This window comes from Pelobates fuscus, chromosome 1 (genome assembly GCF_036172605.1).
Source record: "Pelobates fuscus isolate aPelFus1 chromosome 1, aPelFus1.pri, whole genome shotgun sequence".
Lineage (NCBI taxonomy): Eukaryota > Metazoa > Chordata > Amphibia > Anura > Pelobatidae > Pelobates > Pelobates fuscus.
This window is the reverse complement of record NC_086317.1, coordinates 29,519,153-29,535,779: the sequence shown is the minus strand read 5'-3', so window position 1 is coordinate 29,535,779 and position 16,627 is coordinate 29,519,153. Positions and strand designations below refer to the sequence as shown.

The following is a 16,627-nucleotide window of genomic DNA, read 5'->3' as shown; positions in this document are numbered from 1 at the left end:
AAGAAAGAAAAAAATAATGAAATAAAGAAATAATGAAAGAAAGCTTCTTAAAAGAAGCATTACAACTATTTTAAGATATTAGGTTATATTTAATTTACTTTTTACTAAATAGTATTCCTGTAAGTTGTTTTTATTCTCTCATTTATTGTTAAATCTTCCCCTCTTATAATATTATAAAGCACTATGGAATATGTTGGCATTATATAAATGCAAATAATAATAATAATAATAATAATAATAATAAGAGATGTATATTTCAAGCAGAGTCATGCCTATTATCTTCTTGTACAGTGTACTAAACACCTTTTTAGCAATGAATGGGTTAGTTCTCATAGGCAACACCTCCCAAGCCCCCTCCCCTCCCTAACCCCCTCTCCATTTATTAACAGTGTCAGATGTAATTGTTCCATTTGCATTTAGCAGGGAGGTTGGAAATCTTTCACTCCCCCTGCCTGGGCAGAGGCTTCTTGTAAAGACACTTTAAAGACAATCCCTTATGTCCCTTATATCTCCAGAGCAGCTACAGTTGGGATCCTGGACCATTTATTTTCTACGGGGAAGCATTTATTGTTTTTTTATTGTCTTCATTTTTCTATGACTACAAATCCCAAAGTGGGATCAAGGATTCCTTTCTCTGCCTGAAAACACTGGGGGTGAAGCACATTTGAAAGGTACTGCATGCCTAGTTTAATTTTGCTATATCTACTGGTGACAGAATAGACATGTTCTAATTATTGAATACACTGTATCACTGTTAGATTAACAATCCTGTCATCTACAAAGTACGATCTAGGGATGATTTGAGATTTAACATTATGCTTGTACAATTATTGTCCTCTAAATCCATGTCTGAGCCATTATTCTAATAATTGTAATAATTATTCTAATAATATGTAATTATATGTAAAATGTTTATATCCATATACAAAGTGTAACACCCGCACAGCCAGGCACAGTAACAAAACACAACATAAAGGGTTTGTATTCATTGTCTAAATGTGGTATACATGATACAATGTACAACATCACTCAGAGTATGTTACCGAGGACACCTCAGTAAACCTACAGCTCAGCATGAATGTACACATTCTAACAGCAGCACAACCAGGCACAATTACAAAACACACAACATAAAGGGTTTATAGTGTGTAAATGTGGTATACATGATACAATGTACAGCATGACACAGAGGATGTTACGGGAAACCTCAGTACAGCTACAGCTCAGCATGAATGTACACACGCTCAAACATCTGCTCCCTTGCCTTTTGCTGTTACCTTCCCCTTGGATCTATGCATTGTTGTCCAATTCAAGACACCACACCTACCCGTTCCTCCATCAGTACAGTATATCATTTGGTTCTTAAATTACAAATTCTAATTTTCATTGTATCAATCTGTATTGTTTCTGACAAGAAAAAGATAATACTCTGAAAATAATTTATGTAATTATATGATGCCTATACTGCACACATACATGCATAGAATAGAACGTGAACGTAATTGTAACTGCAACAAGTCACGTTTAATATTAAGAATAACATGGGGTTAGGGTCTTGCTCAATGGAGCTTGCAGTCTAAAGAAAGTGAGGTCCAATTAATCAGAAGGTAATAGTGCAGTGAACTTATAGTGAATGTTATGTGTACTAACAATATACAACATATAAACATTATATGACGTGTAGAGGGGGATATGGAGTTTAGATAGGGGTGGAACAATTTAAATATATGCATGATCAGGTTAGTTGATATGTCTTCCACAATATGTGAATTTTAAAGGGACACTCCAGGCACCCAGACCACTTCTGCTCATTGGAGTGGTCTGGGTGCCAACTCCCACTACCCTTAACCCTGCAAGTGTAATTATTGCACTTTTTTATAAACTGCAATAATTACCTTGCAGGGTTAAGTCCTCCCCTAGTGGCTGTCTACTAGACAGCCACTAGAGGGAACTTCCTGGTCCCTAGCACAGATTATCTGTGCTAGAGCGTCGCTGGACGTAATCACGCCGTGTGAGGACCTCCAGCGTCGCTCTATTCCCCATAGGGAAGCATTGAAATTCATTTTCAATGCTTTCCTATGGGGTGCGCTAATGCGCATGCGTGGCATTACCGCGCATGCGCATTAGGTCTCCTCGGCCGGTGGGCTGGATCAGTCTCGCCCACCGGCCGACGGAGGAAGAAGGTGGAGCAGCGGGGGAGGAGCAGGCAGCGACGTGGGTGTTGCTGCCTGAGGTAATTGACTGAAGGGGCTTTCACCCCTTCAGCAACAGGGGATTTGGGGGTGGGAGGGAGAGGGACCCTCCAGTGCCAGGAAAACGGATCGTTTTCCTTGCACTGGAGTTTCCCTTTAAGGATCGCCTAAAATACTGGAGAATCTGGAAATGTCCATTGGCGGAAGAAAAGGATTTCGTAATGGGAATGTCATGGAGAAGAGATGTAGGCAAGAGTTTGGGTTGGAAATATAATGGTGAATGCAAGTCTGGTAGATTGGAGGATCTTGGATTGGGTATACTGATGGGTGAATTTATGTACTGACAATGTCAGAACATTCTGCTATTCAAGCCTGATCTTCATTGGGGACACTATGGACCCCAAAAACCGTTTCTGAAATGCTTTACGCATCAAGAGCATGTCATCTTGAGATGAAGTGGACCGGGTCACTTTGTGGTCCTTTACGGAAGGCCAAAGCATTTGTAGGTACGTTAGGTGCTCTGTTGATTACATCACTTGGCTAACTAGAGGTCAAGCTTGTTAAAACATCTTATCTATGAGGTACACTTTTACTCTGGTTTTGTAAACTGTTCAATCATTGTATTATACATATATATCCATTTCATTTTAATTTAAAATTCAGTTATGGAATGCAAAGTATCAACCAGTGCATGTCCCATATAATTAAACAAAATTTTTAGATAAAGATACATATATGATAAAGACTAATGAGGATGGTTAACTCCTACACATAGGAAGAGAAACCAGCCCCTCAGGAAATACCTCTATATAAAATTCAATGTAAGCACATACTCGACAAAAAAGGTGCCCGTTCAGCCTGAATGTGAGGTGAAAAAAAGTGTGTAAACAGTGATAATTAATTAAATGACTGCTAACTCTGTATCACAGGCTATCACTATATGCTCCACAGTCTACAAATGGAACACTAAGATAATAGACTTGTTTGATACAAAGTGGCAAACTGCTATAGTGTCCTTGGGTAGAGTGTAATACATACAGGATTGACTGCTAATTCTGTATTACAGACTGGCACTGTGGCACCACCGACTACAAGAATAACATTAAATAATACCACATTACCCCTTAAGGACACATGACGGAAATATTCCGTCATGATTCCATGTTATTCCAGAAGTTGTGTCCTTAAGGGGTTAAGTAGAAAATGACTTACACTATGGGTAAAATATATACAGCATAACATCTGTGTTTAGACATATGAAGCAGAATATAATCCTATAAGTAGTTTGTTCAACAGGGGAGGTAGATAAATGATAAACGCAAAATCTGAGTAATAGGAAGGGAGTCTCCTTAGCCAGAGCTAAAACATGTATGCACTCCTACATAAAGCAAAAAAAAAAAAAAAGAATTAAAAAGATAATCTTAATATGTAGGCAGTTGCTAGTGGAGGGGGTAAAGGCAGATAGAGGGTAGAGGAAATGCTTTCCACGGTGATCCCTAAGATCATCCAGACACCCCCTTTACTGATAACAGACAGCCCCCCCTTATATGTATGTATAGGAAACAGGAGTGCATCGAGCGAGAGGGGAGAGCCAGCAAATCAATTGAAGTAGAAGGATAAAGGTCCGACACGTTACTAATACTCAAACACCCCCCTGCTGCTTCGAGGCAGCCCCCCCTAGACTAAAGATCACTGCGTCTATAAAGTATCCAAAGTATCTCAGTCATATCACCATCAGATAACTAAGTGAAAATAAAAACAAAGTACATGCATCGGCAGCCAGGGCCGGATTGGGGATACAAAGCAGCCCTTGAAAAAAAATCTATGCCAGCCCTGCAGCATGGCATGGGAAAAAATTTAAAAAGTGAGTAAAAACACTATTTTTAAATACACACAGACACACACATGCATCATGACAGACACAGACACACACATATACCATGACAGATGACAGACACACACACTCCATGACAGACACACATACAATGACAGACACACACACACCTTGACAGACACACACACCTTGACAGTCACACACACACCATGACACAGACACATACACCATGACACAGACACACACATAATGACACAGACCATGACACACACACACACATAATATAGCTACCTGTGGGCGACCGGACAGGAGTCTTGCAGACAGCCCCATCAGATGTGCTTGTGGCCGCAAGGGGAGCTGGCTGTTCCGGCGGCTGCAGGGGGGAGCTGGCTCCTTGCTGTTCCGGCGGCCTCAGGGGGGAGCTGGCTGTGCTTGCTCTGCTCTCCAGCGCATAGCTTAATGAGACCGGAAATTCCGGCCACCAAAACAGCCAGGAGCCAGCTCCCCCCTGCAGCCGCAAGTCAGCCAGATCTCTGTCCGGCCCCAGGTGCCGATGGCCCACCGGGAAATTTTCCGGTATCCCGGTGGGCCAGTCCGGCCCTGTCAGCAGCCCATTTGTCGCTATAATTTGATTTTAAGAGGGTGTAACCCTCTTAAAACTCTTAGGATAGGTTTTTGTCCTATTCTTTTGTAGTTTTTTCTTTGAAAGATAATATATATATATATATATATATATATAGAGAGAGAGAGAGAGAGAGAGAGAGAGAGAGAGAGAGAGAGAGGGAGAGAGAGAGAGAGAAAATAATCATGCACTTCATATAATTCAAAATAAACTTGATCAGTGCTTGTCAGGCGAAAATATAAAGATAAACAATCCAGATAGTACTCCCAGGACTTGTAATAAGTATAAAACTAGTAGATCAACGTTTCAGTCTGTTATACACAGACTTTCCTCAGGACGTCGATCTACTTTTTAAAGCAAATTAAAAGCTACGTTTTATACTTATTACAAGTCCTGGGAGTGCTATGTGGATTGTTTATCATATATATATATATATATAAAGATAAACAATCCACATAGCACTCCCAGGACTTGTAATAAGTATAAAACGTAGCTTTTAATTTGCTTTAAAAAGTAGATCGACGTCCTGAGGAAAGTCTGTGTATAACAGACTGAAACGTTGATCTACTAGTTTTATACTTATTACAAGTCCTGGGAGTACTATCTGGATTGTTTATCTTTATATTTGAGCCTGACAAGCACTGATCAAGTATATTTTATATTATATGAAGTGCAGGATTATTTTCTCTCTCTCACTCTCTCTCTCTCTTTAACTCTGTGAGTGCTGCTACCTCTTTGGATACATATCTCTCTCTCTCTCTCTCTCTCTCTCTCTCTCTCTCTCTCTATATATATATATATATATATATATATATATATAGAGAGAGAGAGAGAGAGAGAGAGAGAGAGAGAGATGTATCCAAAGAGGTAGCAGCACTCACAGAGTTAAAAAGTCCCATCTTTATTTTAAATTCTTAAAATCCTGATCAACGTTTCAGTCCTATGTCCCGGACTTTCATCAGGATCAATACATACATACATACATACATCTTAAAACCCATCATTTATATAGGCAGATATAATGGCTAAATTGACTTACCCCAGGTGAAGTGAAACCCAGACCGGCGTCCCGGCTTGGCCGGTGCGCCTGTGCAACCGTGCTTTATATACTATAAAGTGAACAACGTGTTTTCCAAAAATACTTATTAACACCTATCCAAGCTAAAAAACTCTTTGGATATGATTGTCATATATATATATATCATAATTGAAAAAAACATTCTATATTAATCAATTAAATATATATTAAAGCCACGTGAAACATTAAAAAGGAAAATAAAATTACGTTACAGTATATAACCTTAAATTCAAGCTGGAGGCATATTTATAAAAAGGAATGAAACAAAATTGTTTCATGTAATCCTTTAGGGGAGACTGTATCAAGTACATGAACACAGATGGCTTCCCTGTTCAATAACATCTTCCCTCGATCTCCCGCTTTTCGTGATAAGGGAATATGATCTATGCCTTTGAATTTTAACGATGCCAAGGTTTGCTTTTGTTCAAAGAAGTGTTTGGCCACTGGCTTGTCAGTTGTCCCATCCCTATAGGCCAATCTGATACTGGAGCGATGTCCTCTGATTCTTTCACACAAAGCAGCCTCAGTTTTACCAGCATACATTAACACACATGGACATGTGCGCTTATATATTACGTGTGAGGTTTTGCACGTAATAGTATGTTTTATGAGATATTTTTTTTATAGGTGTGTGGGTGGGTAAAGGTTTTTTTGATGGTGTCATGGTCCACATGTGACACACCCTAAACATCGCACAGAACCATGATTCTGGGCTTTACTCTTTTTTGTGTAACGTTATATAGGATCTGTTTGAACTAACATATCTTTTAGATTAGTTTTCCTTCTATAACAAATCAGAGGAGCTTCTCTGAAGACCTTGGACCGGGTGTCATCAGTGGCCATCATTCTCCAATTCTTTCTGATGGCTGAAGAGATCTGTGGGGTTGTGCGATGGAATATATATATATTTTAGAAGACCTTACAGTTCGAGGGGTATAATCATGTTTAAACACTTATTTGATTACTGCATTATTCATATCAATGGAAACACGTACATGGCATGAGTCACAACTTTTAAGTAAAAGTAAAATAAGGAAGATTCTCAAACATGGTTATTCGTTAAACTTTTAATTGTGCCTAATTAAATTTTGTATAGCAAAATTAAAGCAAAAGACATCATGTAGAAAAATCCCCAACTATGTTTTATTCACAGGCCAAATCATGCAGCTCCCTTATATACTCATCAGAAATCAGTTTAGTGAATAACTTAAATCATTCGCTAGAAATCATAAATATACTGTATTGTGGTAATCAGTAACAAGCCTATGATTTAAATAACCCATTAATCATTTTCGGTAGCTATTTAGAACATCTCTTTTCATAAAACACAAACAACAACGTCCTGTTTACAAAGTGTAAAGTAGTTTGCTTAGCACCAAGATAGCAGTTCTGAATCTGCTGATAAATTACAACGCCTATTCTTTATTTTTCCTAAACGTCACAGGTCAGTGCTAGTTGGTGCTCACAAACTCCTGGAGATCTTAATTTGAAAACTTACTTATACAATGAAATTGGAATTGTCTAATGCATTTCATACCCTGAGGAGGACTTTATTTGACTGCTACCATTATAATTTAAAAACATTAAGTCGTTTCACGTTAAAAAAACAAAATCCTGTAATTGACTTGCAAAGGCTGAACTGGCATAGTATTTAGATGCAAAGCGCTAACCGGGTGTCAGCAGTAACCTGTGACGTGTTTTGTACAACAAACGCTGTTACGATCAGGAATAGTTTACTGAATGACTACAGCAATAATTCTCAGTCACCAAAACATATTCAATCGTCTGCCCACTTGATGCAACATACAAGGCATGTAATCCCAAGGCATGTAATCGGGATGGGTGGGCGAGTCATCAAGGGTCAATATCCGTGATGGGTGGGTCCACCTGGGAAGTGGGCACTAAGCATGCCCCTGCCTGCCCCCACAATGCAAGACCACGTAGAGCATACGCTGCTGAACCTGAGCACAAGATTATCTAACTACAGTTGTGCCCAAAAGTTTGAATACCTTTGGAGAATTGGTAATGTATGTATCATTTTTTAAAGAAAACATGAGTGAGCAGGCGAAAGACATTTCTTGTATTTTTTGCCGATTCATATTAAACTGTAGGTTATAACAGAATGGCTCAATCATAAAACAAAACATGGCAACAAAGAAAAAAATTAAATGACCCCTGTTCAAAAGACTGCATGCCCTTCGTTCTTAATACTGTGTATTGTCCCCTTTAGAATCAATGACAGCATGCAGCCGTTGTCTATGAGGGACCCCAATTCTTGCAGGTGGTATAGCTGCCCATTTGTCTTGGCAAAATGCCTCCAGGTCATGAAAGTCTTTGGTCATCTTGCATGAACTGCACATTTGAGATCTCCCCAGAGTGGATCGATGAGATCAGGAGACTGATAGCCACTCCAGAACCTTCACCTTTTTCTGCTGTAACCCCTGGAGGGTCAGCTTGGCCTTGTTCCTAGGGTCATTGCCATGCTGGAAAGTCCAAGAACATCCCATGCGCTGCCTTCGTGCAGAAGAATGCAAATTGTCTACCAGTATTTTCTGATAACAGACTGCATTCATCTTTCCATTTTCCCCAAGATTCCCCGTGCCTTGAGAGTTCACCCCACCCCAAAACATCAGGCGGGCATATTGTAACCAGGCTTTTTTGTGGCATTGGCGCAGTAAAGGCTTCTTTCTGGCAACTCGACCATGCAGCTCATTTTTGTTCAAGTATTATCGTATTGTGCTCCTTGTAACAACCAGAGCGTCTTTTCCCATAGCAGCCTGTATTTCTCCTGAGGATACCTGTGTTCTTGTTTTTTTTTTTTTGTATTCCAAACAATTCTTCTGGCATTGTGGCTGAAATGGTGGCATACCTGAATTTGGCTTGGTATCAAGAGATCCGCACATTTTCCCCTTCCTAATAAGTGATTGAACAGTACTGACTGGCATTTTCAAAGCGTTGGATATCTTTTTATATCCTTTTCCATCTTTATAAAGTTCCATTGCCTTGTTATGCAGGTCTTTTGACAGTTCTTTTCTGCTCCCCATGGCTCAGTGCATCCACATGAGAGCCAGCAAACTCATTGACTATTTGTACAGAGACACTAATTGCAATTTAAAAAGCCACAAGTGTGGGAAATTTTAACTAATGTGTGTCTGTAACAAGGCCAAACATGAAAGGGTATGCACACTTCTAATCAGGGACATTTGGGTGATGTCAGTTATAATTATTATCGTAGTTTAAAAAGGAGCCAAACAACTATGTGATAATAAATGGTTTCCTATGATCACTATCCTTCAGTAAAATATATATTTTTTGCATGGTCATATTTTCAAAATCAATGCCAACATTTCACAATTTATGCCAGGGTAGGCAAACTATTGAGCACAACTTTTAATTGGGACAGCAGGACATGACCCCCAAATCAGAACTTTGTGAGTCCTGGTTTAGTGCACCACTCGCCATCTTTGAGTGTTGTGCGTAAAATACACTAAACAGAAAATTGTGGTCATTTGAAAAATCAAGAGGCAAACTTTTGGCTAAAATAGGAAAGCTGTCTGCTATATTTAATTCACCACAACTGTGTGTTTTGTGAATTTCATCTGAATACAGCACAGTTGGCATCTGAATTTGCATAGAATTTACAAACAGAAATAAAAGCCAGTGACAATGTACCCTAAAATAAACATGTGATATCGCTATCATTTAGAAATGTATCACAATCTATAAAAATAGAAGCCATTGTCGTTTCTGTTGTGTAATTTATAGTGACTGCGTTCTCGCATCCTTCAATGAGTTAATATGAAATATTTGAATTTGTTTGTTAAACCTAGCAGTTCCTGGAAATAAAAGGAGCAAAGGTTCAATGTATTTCTAAGATTGCATTAAAGGAACACTATAGTCCCCTAAATTACTTTAGCTAAATAAAGCAGTTTTAGTGTATAGATCATTCCCCTGCAATTTCACTGCTCAATTCACTGTCATTTAGGAGTTAAATCACTTTGGTTCTGTTTATGCAGCCCTAGCCACACCTCCCCTGGCTATGATTGACAGAGCCTGCATGAAAAAAAAAAACTGGTTTCACTTTCAAACAGATGTAATTTACCTTAAATAATTGTATCTCAATCTCTAAATTGAACTTTAATCACATACAGGAGGCTCTTGCAGGGTCTAGCAAGCTATTAACATAGCAGGGGATAAGAAAATCTTAATTAAACAGAACTTGCAATAAAGAAAGCCTAAATAGGGCTCTCTTTACAGGAAGTGTTTATGGAAGGCTGTGCAAGTCACATGCAGGGAGGTGTGACTAGGGTTCATAAACAAAGGGATTTAACTCCTAAATGGCAGAGGATTGAGCAGTGAGGCTGCAGGGGCATGTTCTATACACCAAAACTGCTTCATTAAGCTAAAGTTGTTCAGGTGACTATAGTGTCCCTTTAATGTACCAGAGCTTCCTTCCACTTTTAAAGCGACACTGTCATGCCAAATTTACCTTTCTCATATTGTTTCCTCTTCTCTTAATCTCTCAGGATCTGTTCTTATCTTCTTCATATTTGATCTAGAGAGGAAGAAAAGTAGAAGAAATAGAAAGGTCAATTTGCCTCTTTAATCTGAAGCTAAATGGCTTTAAATGTCTGAAGAAGTTGCTTGGATTTTGGAAGCATTTTCTACTCACATACAATCTTTAGGCGAAAAGTGCTGCTTTGCAAAAAATTCCGGTATAGTCACAGCTTAGTTAATATAGTCTACATTTTGAAATTCAGCTTTTAAATCACTAAACCTTTGGAGTAAAAATGGCAAAAAAATACATTGCTTTATTTCTATATGGCGTTAAATATAATTAAATATGTTTCTGCAATAAATATATTTAACTTTCCCCATGTCTCTGTTTAATTTTCTTCTTAATAATATTATTAAGTAGATTTTTAAGTAGATTTTTTTTTCCTTTTTTTGGGTTCAGAATAATTTCATACAATTATTACTGTGACGCACGGATTTAAATGTTGTAAAATAGTGTTAGACGCAATGCGGTTATGAGTTTGCATACGATTGTGGTGTTCCCATATTGCATGAACTAACTGAACTTTTTGTACACAGTCGAAAACTAGATTATATCTTAAATAAGGTTTTTATTACATAAACATATTGTGGGCTTCAGATCATCAAACCAAGAGCATCTTAAATTTAAACCGCATCTTTTAAAGAATTTTTTTTTTTTTTAAAGAGTAACATGTGCCCTAAATAAGGGCAGTTAAGTATTATTATTATTATTATTGCCATTTATATAGCGCCAACAGATTCCATAGCGCTTTACATGAGAGGGGGGTTTTAGCTATAAATAGGACAATTACAAGAAAACTTACAGGAGCGATAAGTTGAAGAGGACCCTGCTCACACGAGCTTACATAGTATTGTATCAAATGAATTAAGTAACCTGTTATGCAAATATGTCATGTCAGTTCTTCCATTGTACATATTTCAATACATTGTGACTGATAATCTCAGTTTGTAGATTCGTGTTACTTAGAGTGCTTTTTCAATGTAGATTTATATTGTATAACACTTAGTGTGATGTCCAAAGCACCATGTAGGAAGTAAGCCTAAAGTAAATCTTTTTAGAGACACATGTACTGGTGGTTTCACTAATGTAGAGTATTGTGTATTTTAAAAGGATTGTCTATGAGTCGTATCGTGCTGTTCGTGGTTGTGGTGCCAGGCAGGGCCGGTGCTAGGATTTTTAGTCACACAGGCAAGATGCATTTTGGCGCCCCCAACCCTCATTAAAAAAAAAAAAAATGCATCTTCACCTGTGTGTCTTTCCTCCCAAGCCACAGGCACACAGGCATCATTGTTCAGTCACACAGTCAAAGTCATACAGGTACACTGTCATACAAAGACAGAAATAATCATACAGATACATACAGACACATACAGTCAGAGACATACAAGCAGAGATATACATGCATACAGAGACATGCAGGCATATAAAGACATACATGCATACAGAGGCATACCGTCATACAGACACATACATACAGACAGGCATACAGAAACATACATACAACGACTTCAGGTACATACATACAGACATACAGGCATAAAGAAACATACATACAGGCATGCAGACACATACATACATACAGAGGCATACCGTCATACAGACACATACAGAGGCATACCGTCATACAGACACATACATACATACAGAAACATGCATACAAAGACATACAGGCATACAGAGACACACACATACGTACATACAGAGACATAAAGGCATACAGTTACATACATGCATACAGAGACATATATACAGACATTCAGAGACAAACATACATCCAGTTACATATATGCATACAGAGACATACAGAAACATACGTACAAGACATACAGACACATACATACATACAGAGGCATACCGTCATACAGATACATACATACAGACAGGCTTACAGAAAAATACATACTCACACACACAAACTCACAGACACATACTCGAACACACACACACTGACAGACACACATACTCACATGCACACACACACTGACAGACACACACACACACACACACACACACAGACAGACAGACAGACACACACACACACACTGACAGACACACACACACACATACACACTGACATACACACTCACACTCACATGCACACACACATACACACACAGTAATTAATTATCTAAATTAAATTCAAATTTCCCACCCAGCCTCCCTACCTGGAGTGCTGGCGTGGGTCTTTCATTGGTGGTCCAGTGAGGCTGCTGGGAGGCGTGCGGCTGAAGTTGATTAGGAGGCGGCGAGGGAGCTCTCTGATCTCTCTGACCGGCTCCCTCGCAGGCTGTTTTCTGATGCCGCGGGAGCCGGAATATGACGTCATATTCCGGCTCCCGCGGCATCAGCAAAAGGCGCGCAAGGGAGCCGGTCAGAGAGATCAGAGAGCTCCCTCGCCGCCTCCTAATCAACTTCAGCCGCACGCCTCCCAGCAGCTCCGGGGATCCAGGAGGTGACCAGGCAGGAGGGAGCACTTCCCTCCTGCCGGTCACTGGAATTTTGCGCCCCCAGAGCCGGTGCGCCCTAAGGCGGCCGCCTGTGCCGCCTTATGGACGCGCCGGCCCTGGTGCCAGGATACCCCTGGTTAACAAGGTTGATTTATAAAAGTGCCAATTTCTATGGAAATCTGCCCTTTTTGTAAAATGAAAAAAGAGGACACACTCTTCATACGTAAAGCACTTCAGCAAGCTAAAATGCCTGAGATTTTTGGACTGTTCTTTTTAAATCCTCAGCTTATTTAGCACCCTACAGGTAACAATACACATTCAAACAATAGTGTTCTTTGAATGAGAAAGTTTGTCAGCTTGAGATTGTCTGCAAGAGCAAATCACTCAAAAATAGTGCATAATCGGCAGACGGATAGATAGTGGCCCCTCAACCCCCCTTTGTCCCCCTTAAATAAGTAGCAAATGTACCTTTATTCAAATGGCATGCTGGCTAGCCAGCGCTGGCCCTGCCCCAATCCTCCTCCATGGCTAAGATCATTAAAACAATAGGAAAGCATTGGATTGGCCGAGTTTGTCAATTCTGATGACCTTAGCCAAGGAGGCATGGCGGGGGGTGGGGGGGGGGGGGCGGAGCAAAATACCCCATTGGCCAATGAACATCTTCTCATTAAAATGCATTGAATCAATGCATCTCTGTAAGGAATGCTCAGTGTCTCCATTTACCTATAGTGGCTGTATGAGTAACTGCTACTGGAGGTGTCCCTAGGGAGCAATGTAAACACTGCCTTTTCTCTGAAAAAGGCAGTATTTCAATGACAAAAGCTGACTATATTCACCAGAACAACTACAATACGCTGTATAGTTCTTCTTGTGACAATAGTATCCCTTTAAGCTCCTAATTGGTTTGACTAGTAACTCTTGGAGAGCACAATGTCATATCTGGCACCACAATCACTAGAGTGAGCTGTGGTGGTTATAGAAACATAGAAACATAGAATGTGACGGCAGATAAGAACCATTAGGCCCATCTAGTCTGCCCAATTTTCTAAATACTTTCATTAGTCCCTGGCCTTATCTTATAGTTAGGATAGCCTTATGCCTATCCCACGCATGCTTAAACTCCTTTACTGTGTTAACCTCTACCACTTCAGCTGGAAGGCTATTCCATGCATCCACTACCCTCTCAGTAAAGTAATACTTCCTGATATTATGTTTAAACCTTTGTCCCTCTAATTTAAGACTATGTCCTCTTGTTGTGGTAGTTTTTCTTCTTTTAAATATAGTCTCCTCCTTTACTGTGTTGATTCCCTTTATGTATTTAAATGTTTCTATCATATCCCCCCGTCTCGTCTTTCCTCCAAGCTATACATGTTAAGATCCTTTAACCTTTCCTGGTAAGTTTTATCCTGCAATCCATGAACCAGTTTAGTAGCCCTTCTCTGAACTCTCTCTAAGGTATCAATATCCTTCTGAAGATACGGTCTCCAGTACTGTGTACAATACTCCAAGTGAGGTCTCACCGGTGGTCTGTACAATGGCATGAGCACTTCCCTCTTTTTACTGCTAATACCTCTCCCTAAACAACCAAGCATTCTGCTAGCATTTCCTGCTGCTCTATTACATTGTCTGCCTACCTTTAAGTCATCAGAAATAATCACCCCTAAATTCCTTTCCTCAGATGTTGAGGTTAGGACTCTATCAAATATTCTGTACTCTGCCCTTGGGTTTTTATGTCCAAGATGCACTTATTATTATTATTGGTATTTATATAGCGCCAGCTTATTCCGTAGTGCTTTACAATAAAAGATGAATTTACCAAATGAGACAATATCAAAATGTAACAGGAACAATAGGTAGTTACGGATCCTGCTCAAACGAGCTTACAATCTAGAGGAGGTAGGGGATACAAACACAATAGGAAGTTATCCACATTAAATGTCAGCTGCCACAACTCTGACCATTTTTCTAGTTTACCTAAATCATTTGCCATTTGGCTTATCCCTCCTGGAACATAAACCCTGTTACATATCTTAGTATCATCAGCAAAAAGACATACCATACCACCAAGACCTTCTGCAATATCACTAATAAAAATATTAAAGATAATGGGTCCAAGTACAGATTCTTGAGGTGACAATACCATGCTTCGAATATACTTCATTGACTACAACCCTCTATTGCCTGTCACTCAGCCTTACCCATTCAAAAATGTTGGAATCCAAACTGTACTCTGCCCTTGGGTTTTTATGCCCAAGATGCATTACCCATGCACTTATCCACATTAAATGTCAGTTGCCACAACTCTAACCATTTTTCTAGTTTACCTAAATCATTAGCCATTTGGCTTATCCCTCCTGGAACAACAAAAAAAAAAAAAAACTAAGGACAAATCCCATACTGGGAGTTGAACCCGGGCCACCTGGGTGAAAACCAGGAATCCTAACTGCTAGACCATATGGGAAGTGAGTGCTCCTCTAACATATTGTAGCACAAGTCCTAAACCAGTAAACATTGACCCAAAGACTGGTGCACATTGGCACATAGCAAAGAAAGGCCAATCTGTCCTCCTTAGTTCACATTTTCATACCTACTTACACTTTTAAAATATTTTTTTATTTGCTGGTAAATAAAAAGAAACTTGTTTATGTTTAATATTAAAAATACATATTTTTTTTGTATGATTTTAATTAATATTTATTAAATGTGGTCCTTATATAAAAAACATCAATGTGTGCACACCCTCATTAAATGCGCCATTCATGCCTATGTCCAGAGCAATATTATTCTCACTATCGGGTAGTTCTGTAATCCATTTTGGCGTCTCAAGTCTTGGCACATTAGAACATGTCCAAAACTATAACAGGAGCATGAGAAGCCTTTGTAATAGTGTGGGCCATCACAAATGTAATGGTTTTCTGTATGGAAGTTAAGTTCACACTAATAACTAATATCAATTTTCAGCCCAAGCAAAGGAATTTTGGTAACTACGGCTAACGGGTTATTGAGGTATGCTCTATTCTAAGTTAAGATGTTTATGACATCAGATAATGATCTCCTAAGTAAAAAAAAAAAAACAGGCCTAAAAGATATTGCATCAATTGCTGTTGCTGATATAAGCAGAGACAAATAATGTGATGCACTTTTAACGAACATAAAGACATTTTCTGCAAAAGCAAGACCCACATCAGTAGAATTCAGGAAGGGATATAGATATACAGAAATGTGTTAAGAATTATAATCCCATTGAACAGCGCTACAGAATCTGATGGCGCTATATAAATAATAAAATAATAATAATTATATTAATAATAATGGTTGCAACCAGGTGCAATGTTACCTGGACATTGGTAACAAAAAAATGTGGTCAAGACTACATGTTGACTTCGCAGGACCAGTTGCAGGTCAAACATATTTAGCCATAATTGATGCAAATTCTAAATGGGCAGAAGTCAATGTCTACTACAACAGCAGTAAACACAATGCAAGTACTACAGAGATTGTTTACTCAGTTTGGATGACCATGCACACGGTATTAGATAAAAGCGCTCAATTTGTTTCTATGGAATGTAAGGCATTTGTTGCTGAGAATGGTAGGAATCAATTAACAAGGAGTCCTGATCACCCTCAGTCAAATGTCCAGGATAAGAAACTTTAGAAGCACGTAAAACAGTAGTTATGAGTGTAAACAAACAAGAATCTCTAGAACACTTTCTAGTACATGTACATTATTAGAATACGCCGCAACAATAAAGTAAAGGTTAAAACTCAATGTGCCCAACATGAAGATATATTTGGCATGGAGTATGGCATGATCCATGAAATTCACAACCCAATGCAACAAGATCAGATACTGATCATCTAGAGTAAGCCCGAGATTAAGCTGAAATATAAGATAA

At 39.0% G+C, this 16,627-nt stretch overlaps 1 protein-coding gene across 1 annotated transcript in view; it reads left to right on the top strand.

Moving 5' to 3' along the window:
- The first annotated feature begins 429 nt into the window (after nt 1-429).
- Nucleotides 430-16,627, top strand: part of IGSF5 (immunoglobulin superfamily member 5) — a 174,044-nt gene continuing 157,846 nt past the window's right edge. Inside the window, exon 1 of the mRNA XM_063447119.1 lies at nt 430-671. The gene's annotated coding sequence lies outside the window, so the exon portion shown is untranslated. The remainder of the gene's footprint in view (nt 672-16,627) is intronic.